At 37.0% G+C, this 19,250-nt stretch overlaps 1 protein-coding gene across 3 annotated transcripts in view; it reads left to right on the top strand.

Moving 5' to 3' along the window:
- LOC122813499 (leucine-rich repeat-containing protein 7-like) overlaps positions 1–19,250 on the top strand; it is a 2,638,896-nt gene that overhangs the window by 279,625 nt on the left and 2,340,021 nt on the right. For all 3 annotated transcript variants that reach the window (XM_044085845.1, XM_044085843.1, XM_044085844.1), the window contains exon 2: positions 7,364–7,506. The gene's annotated coding sequence lies outside the window, so the exon portion shown is untranslated. The remainder of the gene's footprint in view (positions 1–7,363; positions 7,507–19,250) is intronic.

The raw sequence follows: 19,250 nt of genomic DNA, 5'->3' as shown, positions 1-19,250 counted from the left end.
CTGCATGCATACTGGTAGAACTGCTGTTACTATATTCTACCATATAAATGTTCCATAGACTGACTTCTGGCAGCAAGATGTTGAATTGGAAAACCTGTCACCTCCTGGAATATTCCAATCATTAAATGATATAAATACAGGTAATTTTATTTTAGTGAAACAGTCCATTATTTCTATCAATGTAACAGAGAATATTTCAATTTCTTTTTGATGCAGTTTTCTTGGACTTGATTACAAAATGTAGTGTGATGTGGAAGGGACAGAGCTCCATATGAAAAATGCATGCTACAAAGCCTCTACCTTTCATGGAAGTGAAAAATACTTTGTTCAGGAAACAGCATATTATTTGAATGAAAAATGGGATGTTGTAATTTGGCAAATATTTCTTTTGCAGAACAATTACTATTCATAGCATCCTTGTTAGGATACCTCCTGTTCAACAAAACACGGTGACATGTAAAGCAACAATAATAACAATTAAATCACTATTGATCCACAGATTCTAACATGCTCGTGCTATACAAAATACCACAGAATGTACTGCACGTGAGCTGTAGAAAATATTAATTCATTCACATATTAATACATGCCTACTTCTCACTGAGCTGTAGTTTTGTACTAAGAATGACTGTACTACAGAAATATAGGGGAGTCACTTTGATTATTGACCTATTGTGTGGTAATGCACAACTAACTGAGGCCCCTTTATACTGAATGAAATCCTTATGGGGGAGTGGAGGTAAATCCTCCATACCTCTAGCTACCAGAGCCATGGATTTGTACCTATTTATTCCTGAGACAAATTTTAATGCATCCAGGATGCATTAAAATTTGTCTGTATGTGTGACTGTTTGTATGTATGACAATGCAGTGGTGCAGCTGTTTGCATTGTCAACTCACAGCAAGAGGTTGTCTGGTTTGATTCTCAGTGGGGTGCCTTCTGTGTGGAGTCTGCATGTCCTACCTGCATTTATGTGGGTTTCCTCTGGGTGCTCCGTTTCCTCCCACATTACAAAGACATGCATCTGGGTCATTTCTCCCTGGGCCTCTGCTGAAAATTGACTCATTCCAAGTCGCACTTTCCCGGTAAATAAGTGAGGTAAGAGCCTTCCTTTATCTTACTACTGGATTATGCTTTACATCTACACTACTTTCTGTAAGTGATCAGTTGTATATTATAGCATAATACACATGCGGACTGCTTTTGCCTACTTTTCTTGAATTTAGATTTATTGGCATAGTTATACTGTTGTCTAATAATGGACTATCAAATATTGCTAGCAGTGCTGCAAGCATTTCAGTATATCACACAGAATACACCTGATATAAATACAGTTTACTGGACCAACAAATGTTTTGCAATTACTCATAAGCCATTCATCAGCAGTTATTAATTTATTGATGTTGAATTCAATGCTTAAATACCCACTTGTACCTAGAAAAAGAAATATATAATTTATTTTCAATTGGTTAAAAAGTCTGGAAAATGCTAGTATGAAAAAAAATGCAGTTCGTACTACACCTCAGTGGCAAGCAGTGTGTGTGTGTGTGTGTGTGTGTGTGTGTGTGTGTGTGTGTGTGTGTGTGTGTGTAAGAGAGAGAGAGAGACAGAGTGAGAGAGATATTCTGAAACTGTAGAACAGGGTCCCAATGTGCTATAAAAATGAAGATTTGACATGTTACGTTAGAGTTAGTGTTCATTTAACAGAGGAGATAGCACTCTAAGAGCCTGCTGTGTTTGTCCAATAAAAGGTACTACATCACATCTGTGTTGCAATGTCTTTGTGTTTTCTGTTAGTGGGCCAACATGGCATTTCATCATTTTTTTCAATAAATATACTTAAACCCTGCAGTACCACAGGACCACACATGTTGTGAATTTAAAATCACAGATTGCTGTAATGCTGACCACTTACAGTGTCAGCAAATAACTGTGAGAGTTTGTCAGAGGAAACCAACTATTTTCTGAACAGATATTTCATGTGCATTATAAGAGCCAATGTACCTCTGACCATGTTGTCATATCAAAAAAAAATGTGATTTTTTTTCCTGAGGAGAGCAACTTTTCTTCTGTATAGATTCATATTCCCAGACATAAGTGAAGTTTGGAATAGATGAATTTGTCACAGGTCGACCTTGGTATGAATAGAGTGGGGGGGGGGGGCTGGATGTAGGAAGATAGGTATGTTAGGTAGTGAGGGTAGGGAGTGGATAGGAAAGAGTTAAATAAGTTGGGAGCTGGGAGATGAAGTGAGGTAAGGCATAGGGGTGGGTCTTAGGAGATTTTGTGGGGGAAACTGGTATGAGTAAGCACATTTTGGTGTGGTCTTGTTGACCACCCGGCCCACCCGTTTGGTGTGGTTTGAGGGGTGGAGAAGAGGGTCAGGCTTGATCCTCTTCTGTCCCCCACAGTAGGATATTTGGAATTGACGGTGGATGACTTGGAATGGAATTATGGAACTGATGATATTAAGGTGAGTGGGGACGCTGCCTTCATGATTACTTTGATAAATGAGCAAGTGGGGGACGCTGCTTATCCAAGGGTGAGCGGGTGTGCTGCCCTTATGTTTAGTATTTTATTTGTTGCAATGTTGTATTTGTGTGGCTCAATAAAATTTTGATGTTTGTTATTAATTTTCATTACAATAAAGATCGTCAAATGTCTTTGGTTGTCTGTGTTGATTTATTAGGACCATGACAAAAGAAACTGTTAATAAAAATGCCTTCTTAATGAGCTCTAGCAGCTGTAGTATTTAACAGCATGGTAAACTGCAATGCTGCATTTTAAATTCTTGCAATTTGCAACATGCTTCATTGCACAGAGAATAGTAAACACTATTTGAATGGACTACATGAATAATGAAACCATATTAAGGCAATTAGGTTCTTTTATTTGAGTGAATCTAAATCTGTATAGCCAGTTCATAAATGTCATCTAATCTCTATGTTTTCTGATTTGGTATTCCAACACATGCTGCATAATAAAAGTGAAAATACATAATTTTCTGTATAGAAAATACTTCATAAGGAAGCAGGATCCTGTTATATCAATACATAATCAATTCCTCAATGGTAGTGGGTTAAATTGTTTGATGTATTAGAATATTATTCACATTTAAGTTTCCAAATGGGGATAAAACTTGAATATTTTGGGTGTCTAATGTTTCCCCTGTCCTTATCCTTAGTGTGGGCAGTGGAGAATGTTTATGGTAAAAAATAATTGCCATCTATTTAGATATCTAATCTGTTTTTTATTGATTTAAATAGTGGCAAGGATTCAGAAAAGGCTACCATGAGTAAGCCCTAACATGAGTAGCCAACCACTCCAGGATGTTGTTTCTGATTCAAAAAGACTTACTGCAGTGATTTTACACAACTGTTAGAATCACAATGACAGGACAGCAACATGACTGTGCTAAATGGTAATGAGGCATTGCAAGGGGAGAGGCTAATGCTAATTATCCATGTCCTTTCTCTCAGTAATGGCAACACCGAGGATTTAAACCTTCATCAGACAAACAATACACAGGCAAATGCCCATTAAATACATTTAAATGTCCCAACTGATTATGACATCATACTCTAATTAATTTAAAAAACATTGTTAAAAAATCCCTTTATATGTATAAAAAAAAAAAAAAAATATATATATATATATATATATATATATATATATATATATAATAAATTCTTCCATATATATGAAAAGGATTTAAACAGCTGTGAGATGAAGGTCATGCTGAAGGTAAGTTCTGAGAAGTTCAGGAAAGAAGTAATGGTAGGAGGAGAACGGGGAGGAGTGTGAGCATCTGTATATGTGTGGCAGAGTGTGTATGTGTGTGTGTGTGTGTGTGTGTGTGTGTGTGTGTGTGTGTGTGTGTGTGTGTGTGTGTGTGTGTGTGTGTGTGTATGTGTGTGTGGTGTTAAGGGGATGCTCAAGCAATGAATTTCCATGTTTGGAGGGATATCTGTGTGTGTGTGTGTGTGTGTGTGTGTGTGTGTGTGTGTGTGTGTGTGTGTGTGTGTGTGTGTGTGTGTGGATGGGTGAATGGTTGAGTGCATCCATGAGTGTGTTCAAGTAAGGGATGTCATGTACAATGAATTTCCATGTTTGGAGGGATATCTGTGTGTGTGTGTGTGTGTGTGTGTGTGTGTGTGTGTGTGTGTGTGTGTGTGTGTGTGTGTGTGTGTGTGTGTGTGTGTGTGTGTGTGTGTGTGTGTGTGTGTGTGTTGTGTGTGTCTGTGTGTATGTGTATATATATATATATATATATATATATATATATTAATATATATATAGATATAGATATATATGAATGCCTCCATATGTGCAGTAGAATGAATGAGTGGAATGCCTATTCAAATGTGATACATGGGCCTCCAGGGGTAATTACCACCAAAAAGTGCTATTTAGCACCAACAGTAATTACATGCATTTCATAAATATGCAAGTTAGCTAATAATGATGGCTTCCTCATTATGACTAAATGTATCTCTGAATCACATTTTACACAATCTTATAAACTGCACCTTGTGGCTGTAGCAGTTTATGTGAGAATGTTGTATTCATTCTGAATCCTAGGGAGAGTCTGATGTTTATGGATCTTGCATTAAAATTACCCAGTCCTATTCTGTGTGTTATTTGTTCTTAAGAAATTGGGTATCTGTGAAAAAATGCACTGTTGTGTTTGCACCTCCTGTCCTTGAAAGATGTTTTAGTATCTGTAGTCACTTAACATTCAAAGCTGAATATGTGAGAGGTGATGATGAGAAACAGAACTCATTCATGTGCTTGTTGTTGTTGTTGTTGTGTCTTTTGGCTTATCCCAGTTAGGGGTCGCAACAGCGGAACTCCGGACTGCTAATGTTTGGTAGTGGATTTTTACATGCCGAGTTACACACCCTGATGCACAACCTTCAATGAAGGCACACCCATTCACTCATGCCTGCACACAGAAGACTCTCTAGCTGAGAATTGAATGCGACGACGTCTTACTGTGAGGCGACAACGCTACCGCAGCACCACTACTGCGGGTTCATGTGGTCAAATAGGAAATACAAGGGTGTGAGATAGCAGTTTAGTGATGTCTGTATATGATTTATAAAGCTATTGTATTTAACATACAGTAGGGGTTCTTCCATTCTATTTCATCTTTTTGTCTGTCTTCAGATGAAAACACACCCGTTTAAGGCAGTAGAATATGGCAAACACTCTTTTAATGTTACTGCTTTCATCTAAACAGTCCTAGCCTTCTTCAGAATTCAGAATTCTGATGTGCTTTTATATAGGTTTGTGTTTATTACACATTTGAGATTGGTTTGTTTTTTTCTCAATTTTCAGCTCTTAATGATGCGCCACACTTAAAATGCTTCTTGGCTGCTTTAGTCTGTTTTTTCAGGAATCTGTGGAGCTTATCAGTTTCTATTTTCTGGAGGTTTGACATGTGTCTGTTTTGGAAGAACTGGAACATTGGAAAACTCTCTGTTATTAAGTAGCTGATTTCAGGTCCAACTTAAAGCCAAGAAAACTTTGCTCAGTGCCATCATTTAACAGAACAGCAGACATGAATAATTTCAATTAATCAATTGATGGTCAACGTTATATATACTGTGTTAATTGAATGTACTGATTGTCTGAAACTCAGTTTTAGTTTGGTTGCTTTTCCCACTTTTGGTTTTATTGCTTTAGTCTGTTCCTCATCTTTCCTCCTGTCCAGCTCTACTGTGTTGTTGTTTGTTTCTTCTCTAATCCTTTCCACTTTACATTTCTTCCTTTCTCTTTTTCAAAATGAATTACTCTTAACTCCCCTAGACTTAGCCTCGTCTGACCTTGCCTACTCTCAAATCCAGTATTGTTGGCTAATACCTAAAAACTCGTCTCTGCCACTACCTTTATGTATGGTCTGTACTATATTACAATTACTACCCTGTTGTTCTCCGGTACAGCTTTTTTACTGTATATCAACATGACTGCTTTTTAAGACTGATCTACCATAAATCTGTTTTGTGCATGTAATTGACACTGTCAATACAATTTATTGTAAATCTGTAAGATTAACTGCTCCCTTGCTATTGTTTGCTGATAAGCTTAATTGCATTATTTTGCTACCCTACCTGGAAACATATTGTAACTTTCTTTCTCTTTTGTGTACTTTGTTTTGTTTTTTAATATTCTTGTATGGAGCTTCTCTCCTGTACCTCCCCTAAAAAGGGGTTTACTTTGCTTACCTTGTTGGGCTATTTCAGTAAACACATTTTAAATAGCAATAATAATAACAAATAAAAAATAAATACATTTGCATACATACATAATTACACACACACATATGCATGTCACTCCAGCACTCGCTCCTCTGATTGGACGTTTCCTTGTCTGCAGTTGGCTTAGAGTACTGGAAGTTTCACCCATGTGCATGCTCATTCACATTCATTGATATGTACACATACATATATGCAAACACCGCAAAATACACATGAAAACATGCAAATGCATGCTTGCATGTGTACTGCATGCATTAGAGAAGTATGTTGACTAGAATTTGCAAAAGGGAATATTATTTTTCTTCAGACAGAAAAAGACATGTTGAAAAAGCATAGAATCAGATCAATGATTCTATTACTGGACATGCATGCTGAAACATGGCCTTATTACATTCATGTGTAAGAACAGAAAGATATTAATTAAAATCCATTCAAACAAGCAAGAATATATACCATACCTAAAATAAAAATATAAACAAAAATACAAAATTGAACCTGCTTTAAAGCAATCAACTTAAAGAAGTCTAATAATAAAAAATAAAAGCGTAACCTGAAGTACAATTCGTACCCCTTATCTACTGTTACGCAAGCCATTAAATCACCTGTTTCAGTTATATATGTTTCTTTCTTTTTCTTTCTTTCTTTCTTTCTTTCTTTCTTTCTTTCTTTCTGTCACAGGACTGAATAATTCACTTATACAGTATTTGTTTTAGATAAATGCATCATCCTATAAAAATGAAAATTCAGCACCCATAACCAGGTGATTATATGTTTTTTTTTTTTTTCAGGAAAAAAACTGGAATAGGTTAATGTTAAATTTTGCTCAAACAAATGGTAAGATATTGTGATGACATTTTCAAGTGAGAGCAACTCTGCTTCACCTCCATCATATCAGTGGACTAAGAGATTATATAGTTGAAATAGGTCACTGTGAAAATTTTAGACAATGGCAGAAAAGTCATTGCCAAGTAGACTGATCTATATTTGTATGAAGAGTAAATAAAGAATTAATTGTATAATATTTATGCCTGCCAAGAACCATGTATGTTATTCCAATTAAAACAACACAGTAACAGTAATGCTATCTTTGTTTATTTTATAGCGCAGCATAAGTGATCTAATGAGTTATAACAATGACGAATGAAGGATCATTTACTAACTCTGGCTGCATTAACGAATTTACATTTGCCCAGGATGTTGGGATTTAGGGCGTCCGAAGCGCCTGAAGTTTACTGATTTGGCACAGTAAGTGGACCATTATTTAATAGCTGATGACGTGCTGAATCTGTAGGATGTTACATGTTGTGATTTACATAAAAATAACACTTGAATGGACAAAATACTAGTAGAGTATTTACTATACATACGGAGATGCCAACAAAACTGAAGACATGTCTATATTTTTCAAAGAGTTTGACATTTTTAAACATTTTATGTTATGCTCATTTTTTTTCAGCATAATGCATCCTTTTTAATCTTGTTACCATGAAAGAAGTTTAAGAATTTGTTTTCATGCACTGTGTCTTTAAGGATATTAGGTGTAAAATGAATATAATACCTTCACAGGATTACTTATGTTTTTTTTTTTGTTTTGTTTTTTTTTTGAGGTGGGTAACACTAAGTTAACTTCACTTTGACTTCTTTGTTCTTGGGGTGGAGTGTGCTAGATGCTAATTAGCACTAGCCCAGCAACAAATGTTTGTTCCCCATGTTAGAAATGCTTTCATTGTGTTTCTGGAACATGGGTGTTCAGTAGTGTATATGCTGATAGTGAGTGTGATTGAGTGCATGTTTTTTTGTTGCGTGTTATAGTAATGAACAAGCTAGACAGTGATTTTTTTTTGGAGAAACTGGTCACCAATTAGCTTACCAACACATACATGCAAACAGTCATATGTACACACACACACACACACACACACATATATATATATATATATATATATATATATATATATATATATACATACACATATACTATACCTGCCCATTACTTTCTTACAGATTACTTTGCAGATTAATAGAAATTGAACTCTTCTCAGGTCTCCACTTCAAATGAGTACAATAGCCTAGGCAGGCTTTCCCAATAAACAACAAACAAAAACACAAACTGATAAAGAACAAAAAAGGGGACGAACTTCTAAAACCGACTCCTTTATTCAAAATTTGGTAAGCGCTTTCACTGACAATAATACGCCAGCTTCCTCAGACGGGGATGTTTAAATGTGGTAGATGTGCCCAATGCAAACACATAAATATAACTAATAATATAACTATCAGAGATAGGAAGCATAAAATTTGGGGTAATTTTACTTGTGATTCCCAAGGAGTTGTGTATGGTGCAATTTGTACCCAATGCGAAGCATTCTATGTTGGCAAAATGGAGCGTAAGCTCAAACAAAGGATTTACGAGCACCAATATTGTATAATCAGGCAGATAAGTACTAATGCTCTTTTAAGACATGTCATGGCATTCCCAGATCATAAGTTTAGGTTTGTTGTCCTACAAAAGGTAGATCAAAATATTAGAGGAGGGACATGGCAACTAAAATTAGAGGAGGCAGAAGTGGAGTGGCAGATCCGTACTATGGCATACATTTCCCCTGGGATAAACGAGTATGTGTCTATAAAATGCCTTCTTAAAATAAAAGCATTAAATAGATAAAAATTAGTAACTTATATATGAGTTGCATTGGGTGAGTAGAGAGATATATACAAATATAATTTATAATTTATCACCCAAAAGTAATATAGGATTTCTATACCAAACAATTTTATAAGACAATTAAAAAAAAAAAAATTTATTTAATAAAATTAGCCTGTTAGTAAGTCTTGGTTCAGCAGTTGAAAAAGTGTGTTAAAAAAGTGGTTAGAAAAAGTGTTTTATATAAAAAAGTCTTTTAAGTAGAGTTTTAAAAAAGCTGATTACATGGTTTATTAGCATGTAATTAATTAATTGATTGAAATGACATTTCTTATTGGATGCATTTAAAAGCCAAGTTTGAAAATTTAATTGTATTTTTAACTGGTTCATTGGTCTGAGGAAGCTGGCGTATTATTGTCAGTGAAAGCGCTTACCAAAATTTGAATAAAGGAGTCGGTTTTAGATGTTTTCCCCCTTTTTTGTTATTTCCCAATAAACAAATGTGAAATAAAAACATTTTTTTCTAAAATCCATTCATGTGTTCTTTATTATAAAATATTGAAAATCTGAAAAGCAATATGCAAAATCATCAGTAGAATAATAACAGTAGGCTGTATGCTTAAAGTGTTCCTTGTTTTAATGACTGTGCTGAATATCTTAGTCTGAAACATCTATTCCAAACAAAATGGCTCGAACTTCATTTAGAAGCAGAACTGAATGAATGTTTTTTTGGCATAGATAATGATTGTCTTTTATAACAACTGAATTTTGTTCAGATAACATTCAAATATCTGCAACACAGTAAGTAATTGCTTTGCAATTTTTCTAACTCTAAATTAATTATTGGGGAGGGGGACATACTGACCTGATTTTTTTTTTTTGAAAATGCATTCTCTCCCCCACCCCTATACATATTCTGTTCCCTGAATATTAGATTAAAATGCCTTACCCTTTCCTGCAGAATATTCTTTCTATGCATTTAGAAAGACAACACTCAGAATTACAGTTTGCTTTCAGAATCTGCAGTCATATTGTCACTAATGATATTCTAGTGGCACTCACAAATTTTCTGTTCGTAGCCTTTTCTTACAGATACTGTAATGAGCCTTTCTTTTAGCTGTAGAATGTGTTAACCTAAAACTTCTTTTTCTAAAACTAAGAATACCCATCCCATGGTCATTGCATGTATTACAGAATTTATTTTTTTATTTATTTAACATTTGTTAACCGGGAAAGTTTGACTTGGAATAAAGCCATTGTTTAGCAGAGGCCCTGGAAGAAGTGCTCCAGACGCATGTCTTTTATAATGTGGGAGGAAAATGGAGCACCCAAGGAAACCCACACAAACACAGGGAGGACATGCAGACTCTGCACACAATGCATCCCAGCCAAGAATCGAACTAGAGAAACAGAGAGGACTAGTTTCTTTATCTTTGCAGTAAGTCTGTAACTGCAGAACACAGTCATTTTATGATCAGGGTTGAAAAGAAAGACAAAAGGTCTGCAAATACCTTGCTAGGTAAGATTTTCATGGGCCAGAAAACTTAAATACACTTTGCCACATGATGTGAAACCCAAGAAGACAGATTCAGACGAATAGAAAAAAAAAAAAAACACGTATTCAGATTGATGTTAACCTGCCATCCATGCTGATGAATTTAAAGAGCTCAAAATGCTAAGCTAGGTGTGATGTATGATACAACAAGATCTTGCTTTACTTATGTATGACAGCATAGGAATCAGTTCTGAGTGATGACAAATAAACTCTGGGGTGGTATTTAGGGTGTAATTACCCATTTAACAACATTCATGTTGGTTAAAAAAGTATTTCTGTTAAGTCAAAACATAGCAATTTAGTGACTCATTCTTTTTGTAATTATTCACTTCCTGGTATCTTTCTCAAATGGACTTAAAATGTATTTCTTATCAGGTTCTAAAATTTATCCTTGAAAGCCCTTTTGGTGAGCTGTAGGCAGGTGTTAATAACAATGCATAGTAGGATAAATGGATTATTAGAAATGTTACAGAGCTTTTATTTTTGGAAATCAGGTGTCATTAAGTGAATCACTGATGGTTTAATAGCAGTAGCCTGCTTTGTCAATATGCCCACACTATGAAAGAAGCAAATGTAATGGAATGGAAAGATGAGAAGACATCATGAAGTCCCACTCCATCTCCTGTCATTTTTTAATCTTCTAAATTATTGAGATGACATACTGTTTTAAATAATACCCTGTATGTTGAGGTAATGCCTGTTACGAGCCATGTCTCAGTATGTTTTACTTCCAGCACAGATTTTACAAACAGTAGAAGCCATATAATATCTTGTCTGTTGGTATATATGTTTCTGCTGCTTGTCTTCCACTGCATATGAAGTATTACTAATCATGCCAATATCCTGTTTGTAGTGACTGGGTGAATGGTATTAATGTTCAGACTTAAATGATTTGTGATTATACGAAGTGTTGTGGCTGGTTAACAATAAAGAATACATACTTCAGCTAGTTTTTAAACTAAAGCTATGCCTTTACATGCTGTAGGAAGACTGGAGAACTAAGGGAAGTGAATTTACAGCACATTCATTAATCAATGGTGTCAACTTACATTTTAACAAATCATTATAGTCATATGCAGTGAGGCAGTTTATACCATGCATATGGTATTCAGAATGTCAACATCATGTCTGCTGCTCATGAGGATTCTAACAAGTACAGAATACATTTCTCAGTAGTTATTTTCAAATGTTAATTAGTGGCCCTTTCTTGGTTAGACCTACCATGAGCTGGTGGGTGTAATGCCTGTTTGTTATTGTGACCTGGTGGGTGTAATGCCTGTTTGTTATTGTGACCTGGTGGGTGTAATGCCTGTTTGTTATTGTGACCTGGTGGGTGTAATGCCTGTTTGTTATTGTGACCTGGTGGGTGTAATGCCTGTTTGTTATTGTGACCTGGTGGGTGTAATGCCTGTTTGTTATTGTGACCTGGTGGGTGTAATGCCTGTTTGTTATTGTGACCTGGTGGGTGTAATGCCTGTTTGTTATTGTGACCTGGTGGGTGTAATGCCTGTTTGTTATTGTGACCTGGTGGGTGTAATGCCTGTTTGTTATTGTGACCTGGTGGGTGTAATGCCTGTTTGTTATTGTGACCTGGTGGGTGTAATGCCTGTTTGTTATTGTGACCTGGTGGGTGTAATGCCTGTTTGTTATTGTGACCTGGTGGGTGTAATGCCTGTTTGTTATTGTGACCTGGTGGGGGTAATGCCTGTTTGTTATTGTGACCTGGTGGGTGTAATGCCTGTTTGTTATTGTGACCTGGTGGGTGTAATGCCTGTTTGTTATTGTGACCTGGTGGGTGTAATGCCTGTTTGTTATTGTGACCTGGTGGGTGTAATGCCTGTTTGTTATTGTGACCTGGTGGGGGTAATGCCTGTTTGTTATTGTGACCTGGTGGGTGTAATGCCTGTTTGTTATTGTGACCTGGTGGGTGTAATGCCTGTTTGTTATTGTGACCTGGTGGGGGTAATGCCTGTTTGTTATTGTGACCTGGTGGGTGTAATACCTGTTTGTTATTGTGACCTGGTGGGGGTAATGCCTGTTTGTTATTGTGACCTGGTGGGTGTAATGCCTGTTTGTTATTGTGACCTGGTGGGTGTAATGCCTGTTTGTTATTGTGACACTGCACTGCACCCTTTACCTTCTCGTCTTGAAAGCAACAGAACAACGAATTGGGGTCCTGGCTGTTTCAGCACCAATATATGGTTCACTTTTACGAGCCCCTTGATGCCTTCATTGTTTTTACTTATTGTTACTTTAGCAGTAACAGTATAATGGTGGAAGGTTTCAGGTTGCATACTTAAAATCCTGAGTTTTAATTCTTGTACTGACCTTGCTTTCTCTTTGACCGTGAGCAGGCAGCATTAGTATCTAGCTTGCATCTAGAAATAAGTTTGGAATAGTACATCTCTGCTGCTTATCTAGCTTTCCATATCTGCAGCTTCACTTCTTACAGTTACTGCAAGCATGGGTGAAATTGTTGCTTTATGTCTGAGCATATACTGCAAGCTACTCAGTCCTTCATCTCCCAATAAAAGCTTCACCAGTTAATTCTGTTTTTCTGATCAGATTTTCTTGGCTCATATACATTTGTTTGTGTCTTTCGGCTTTTCCCGGTTAGGGATTGCCACAGCAGTACCAATTGACATAATGGTTAAGGTGCTCACTTCACAGATGCAAAATGGAGGGTTTAATTCTTACCTTTGAGGAAAATTACCGAGGCTTAAAATGACCCATAATGGTAATTAGTTTATTACTTATCTATGAGCCATTCACTAGTACTTTACCTCTTTGATAGGGCTGACATATTGGTAAAGCTATTTACCTGACAGACACAAGGTAAAGGGTTTGAATCTCACCTTGGGGAAATTAACTAGACTTACTACATGGCCCACAAGAGCAGCTAGCCTAGTACTTACTTATGAAGCTTTAGTACTTATTGTGTGTAACAGTGTATTCATTTCCAATTTTTATTTTCAGTTTTGAAAAAACATTACCATCCATAAGCCTAATTTCCATTCCTTTGGATGACAGTTGCATTCAATTATCTGGCTTGCTTCACTTTTGACATGCATTATCATAGAACAGTTTGCAACAATGTCTATTTGCAGTAGTCTAATTATTCATTTTGTAATGCAGTTTCTTGTGACATCTGGGAAGTGATTATCCTACAACTTGCATATTTTTTGAAGGCAGCATGTTGATTTCCTATGAAATGTTAGAATACATAATATTTACTCTTACTTTGATTTGTAACCTATTAAGATCCACTAGATAACAGTGTTTGTATGGAATACTGTGATACAGGAGCTGTTATATTACTTATTTATGCATGCAATATGTGAAACAGGAAGTGGGATTCAGACAGAAATTTGGATGGGTTAGTCTCTATTATATATTATAGCCACATCTGCATGCATTACTTCTTTACAGTCATATGCAGTTTTGTGAAATGTAACAACTTGCAATTTTGTTCTACCAGTATGCATTTGTCGTGAGAGATGACTCACATAGAATGTGTTCATTATTTAACATTGTAACACAGTGATCTGCATTAACCAAGTTGGATGTTAAACTTCAGCTTTCACAAATGCAATTGAAAAAGGTAGTTCTATTCCAAAATAAGTATATTTTAATTAACTTCACTTGAATAAAAGCTCAGTATTTTAAGAAGCTCATAACTATAGACTTATTAGCTAGTCATCAAGTCACACAGTAGTATTACTCTCTGTTCTTTCATGCATGCTGATAGATAAACCATTTATGCATTATACAGTACCTTTCTGCAAATTATGAAGTGCTCCAAGATGTCACCAAAACAAACCTATTGGCTGTACTGAATGCTAAAAGTATGAAATCTGTTATCTGTTGTGAAACACTGCAGCAACAGCAGTTGCTGAGTTTATTGAAATATGTTGTAGGAATTACTAGCATTATGTTCTTAGAGAAAACAAAAAGTTTCTTGATATTTCCCACATACCTCTATTATTCATTTAACAGTATTTACATGTAACTACATTCCAAAAAGAATGATATGATGGATTACTCTTTTTTAACAGGAATATATGAGATGAATGTTTAAGGTTTCATCTTGGGCTCTCATCTGTCCTTTCTTTTTATTCTCCTGTAGCACTACATGTATCCAATAGTTTCCTCATGTGTTATGTAGGATACTCCATTATTGTAATGCTTATGTGGGATGAATTTTCTAAACTGTAATCTCATATTTCAGATGTCAGGCTTTTTTCCTTAAATCTTGAAAAATGAAGTTTGGAACGGACCACTTTGTCCTGGGACATCTTCAAGTGGGGCTGGATACATAGATTAGCAGGAACTGAGAGAATAAGGGGAGGATAGGGCTAAGTGAGATGAAGGGATGTTTAGGAGGAAATGAGGTAAGGGTAGGGAGGGGCATGGAGGGTTTTGTCAAGTGTAACTGAGGTAGGAGTCACATTTTGGTGTGAACTCACTATTGCAGGTTCTATGTCCAGGATGACCTTTGGTGGGGAGGTGCCAGAATGAAGGAGGCCCGAAAGGTGATGAAGGCTGTTGCAGTGGATATCTGGTTGCCAGTGTGGAGCATAATGAGGTCACAAAGGGCAGTGTGCAGAGTGAGCAGTGGTCAGTGGTCTGAGGGGAGCGGAGATGCAAGGTAATGGATTCTGCTGTGGTGGATGCTCTGGTGGCTGGAGTGGGGTACAGCACAATGAGGACACAGGTAATTCTACTTATTTAGGACATAATTTCAGGGGCTTATTTAGGTTGGTAGGAGTGGAATGTTTCGAGATTACTCTGCCATCAGGTACATTTTAGGTAAATGAGGGGCATGGGGGGTGTAGCAGGTTTTAGTTAGCATTAAGGGGATTTTGGGGGTGGAATTACCAACAGCTGAGTTGTTTTTGGGTTTGGCGGGTAATGAGGTTTCTGGTAATTTTTACACAGTAGGTGAGTGACTAGGCCTGTCAGATTTGGATGGATTTTTTGGGGTGCATTTATAGTTATATATTCAGGTTATTGTGTTGGTTGAGGGACCCTGATCTGATATTGTGATAGGAATCTGATGTGGTTCATAGGGCTTAGTAGGTATTGGTAATGTTTCATACTAGGTTAGGGTTTAGATGGAGTACTACAAGAACCATTTAATTTATGCTTGAGGGAATTTGTTGGTAGGGTTGGTTGAAGCATTGTAAGCATGAGGGTGTTTTTGGTACATCTTGGGTGCAGGGTGCTTTGTTTACGTGGTTGATAGTGGGGTTTCAGCAAGGCATGCATTTGGAGTTTTACAGCAGTTCGCATGTCCTACTTCTTTGTCGTGGCTAGGGTTTTTAGCCAGGAGGGGTATTAGGAGGTATTGACATTGGGGGTGTTTAAGTTTATGCAGGTGTTAGATGTTTCTAGCACTTAGCACCTTAATCAGGAGCATAGTAATCGGCTATCGTGAACTTGATTGGTTTCAGTGGTTGATGGGTAGGCTTGGGTTGAGAGGGTAATAGGGACAGATGTTGAATACTGTAAGATGGGTTTTCCATGATGATTGGTCTGTGGATTTGAGTTCAGGGCGTTATAATTTCTGTGACTTTTTGTTATGGCTATAGGTGGTCATTTTGGCAAGGTTTGGAGGTCAGCGAAGGTGAGAAAGACTTTAGGTGCTATGGTTGTATAGCATAGTTGGACGGATGGCTGGATGGCTTGGACAAATTTTATATAAGGTTGCGGTTACTGGTTGGTTGCGTAAATGCCATGATGGCCTCTTCAACATTTTATGTTTATAATGGACAATTTGTGTGATGTCAGGATTATTATGGTGCTGACATTAAAGGGATTTCATTTGGTTATTACATTCATTTTGGTGGTAAAAGTGGGGATGCAAGGTGGTAGGAAAGTAGGCAGTTGCCTATACATAGTTTTATTGGTGATGGGTTTAGGGTTTGCTTTTCCTGTTGTCTGGTAAGGTCTTTTGAATCCTCCTGAGGCTTCCATTAGTCATGAGGTATGGATTATTTAGTTCATAGGTATTAGTCATGCTGGGCTAGGAGTTTATGGTTTCTTCCATTAGCATAAGAAAGGAAAGGAATCAGTGGTTGTTTCAGTTGTTTGGGTAACTGGCTATTTTGCTATTTATTGCTATTAAATGGAATTTGGAAAAATGTTATGTGGTTATTACTTCTTTGGGCAGAGAAATGGGGTTGCAATCTGTTGTGAGGGTGTGTAATTGTTACTGCATGGTTTCAAGTGGCAGTGAGCTCAAGGTTCGTTGTTTAGATGGCCTGGGTACAGTTGGCTTGCCAAGAGTGGGTACACTGAATGATGTTTGGCCTTATGAGGTTTATGGTGAGAGTAGGAACAGCCTGGTCAAGCTGGTGGGTGGAGAAGAGGGGCAGGCTTGCCCTCATCTGTTCCCCCTCCGGTGTTTGGATGTGCAATTCAATAAGTTGGGAAGGAAAGTGAGTGGTTGCTCTGTTGGATAAGTTAATAAGCAAGCAGATCTGCTTATTTAGATAGTGGTGTAATTCAATAAACTGAAGGTGAGCGGGGTAATGCTACCTTGTTAGTGCAAAGATAAGAGAGCAAGTGGGGGACACTGCTTATCAAGGGTGAGTGGTTACACTACCCTTATGGTTATTTTGTGTTTTCTCCCATGGATGTTATTATCACCTGTGTCATGTTTTGAGTTGACATTTATAACTATTGGTTAACAAGCATATTTATGGAAGTTTAATAAAGGTCGTCAAATGTCATTTGGTGTTGTGTGTTTATTGAAGTGGACCTGGACAAATGAGGTTTGGAATAGACCATTTGTCTTGGGACATCTTCAAGTGGGGCTAGATACATAGATTAGCAAGAATTGAGAGAATACGGGGAGGATAGGATTAAGTGGGATGGAGGGATGTTTAGGAGGAAATGAGGTAAGGGTCGGGAGGGGCTTGAAGAGTTTTGTCAAGTGTAATTGAGGTAGAAGTCACATTTTGGTGTGAACTTGCTACCCTCCTGCCCTCCCCATTTTTATTAGTGGGAATTGTGGTTATTTCAGTTTGGGAAAGGGGAGAAGAGGGGCAGGCTTGCCCTCTTCTATTCCCACTCTGGTGTTTGGATCTGCAGTTCAATAAGCTGGTAAGGAAAGTGAGTGGTTGCTCTGTTGGATAAGTTAATAAGCAAGCAGAGCTGCTTATTTGGATGGTGATGTTATACAAAAATTGAAGGTGAGCGGGATAACGCTGCCTTGTTAGTGCAAAGATAAGTGAGCAAGTGGGGGACAATGTTTATCAAGGGTGACTGGCTATGCTGCCCTTATGGTTATTTTATGCTTTCTTCCTTTGATGTTATTAGCACCTGTGTCATGTTTTTGGTTGAAATTTATAACTGTTGGTTAACAAGCATATTTATGGAAGTTTAATAAAGGTCGTCAAATGTCATTCGGTGTTGTGTGTTTATTGAAGTAGACCAAGACAAGTACTATTTACCAAAGACTGCAGAGAATTTTGCTCAGGCTAAAATTCTACATACATTCTGGTGATAAGACTGAGTTGTTTGATTGCTTCGGGCATATCAGTATAATGCTAAATCATATATGCATCATGAACCACAGCATTACTTCGGAGAAACCTATTTGCCAGCAATATGGTTTTGTCAAGTGAAACAGTTTTTAACTCAAGCTGGTTATATAGATTATTCTTTTAGCTTTTACATTTCTGCTAGTTTTCTACTTTTAAACAAGCAGCATGACATATCATGGCAAGATACAAAATGTCTCTTGTGATTATATCAGGAATATTACTGTTATTTACTGTACTGTCTGTGGGCATTTTTGAGTGCGAACTATACATTCCTACCATACAATCTGCTTATCCTTTACCATAGTGTAGAGCAAACATATTGTCATGTCTTCTTCTTTATAGTTGGAACTTATGGAATTTTACTCTAGTCACTATTATTTATTTATTTATCTATCTATTTATTTAATATTTATTAACCGAGATAATCCGACTGGGTGATAAGCCCATTTTCAGCAATGTCCTGCGGAGAAAAGCTCCGCATAAAAATTTTTGCAAGGTTCAGAGAAGGACAAAACAGAAATTATGAACATGATAAGAATTTTTACTATCAAATGAATATGAATTTTTTGTATGAATTCATAACAATCCTGGTATACCATTGCATTCATACATATAAAACTTCATACCTGGAGAGATCCAGATACAGAGTACATATGCAAATGAAGCCTCACAGCATCATCCACAGTTCTCAAGAGATGTTAAATCATGGCCTCATCTGCGTAAGTTGCTGGTAGCTCAGGTGGATGCAAAAGATCACACAGCATTTATCAAAAAGAGTAGTGGAAGGTCCCTGATGCCCTGAACAAATTCTCCTTGTAGTATAAACACCACCCTGGTTTTCAGGTCTCCCCTGAGAAGCAGGTACTAGCCCCTAGTGGGATTAACCCAGTCAACGAAGGATAAATGAAAAAATAAAACTAAGTGCAATTCACACACTGCTCTGTGTAGGGGAGGCACAAAGTTACACTGTACCTCTGAAAGCAGTATTGTACTCAGTGCAACAAGGCTAAGCAACAATATATGTAAAACAGCACCATGGAATACAAAATAGTGCATGTAATGTAGTGCACGGAGTGCTCTGCTTATGCCCCAATATCAGGAAAAAGGCAAGCTGGTTAAGCACTGCTCTAGTATGAGACGCTGTATTAACAGCACTCAGAAAGGTGCTTAACAATTTTAAGTGCTGTTAATATTTGTGACATGCTAGGCACTAATTACTGATAATGACAGCCATCAAATG

The sequence above is a fragment of the Protopterus annectens genome, chromosome 10.part0 (assembly GCF_019279795.1).
Source record: "Protopterus annectens isolate FY-2018-M chromosome 10.part0, PAN1.0, whole genome shotgun sequence".
Classification (NCBI taxonomy): domain Eukaryota; kingdom Metazoa; phylum Chordata; order Ceratodontiformes; family Protopteridae; genus Protopterus; species Protopterus annectens.
The sequence above is the reverse complement of the archived record's forward strand: the minus strand, read 5'-3'. Positions and strand labels throughout refer to the sequence as shown.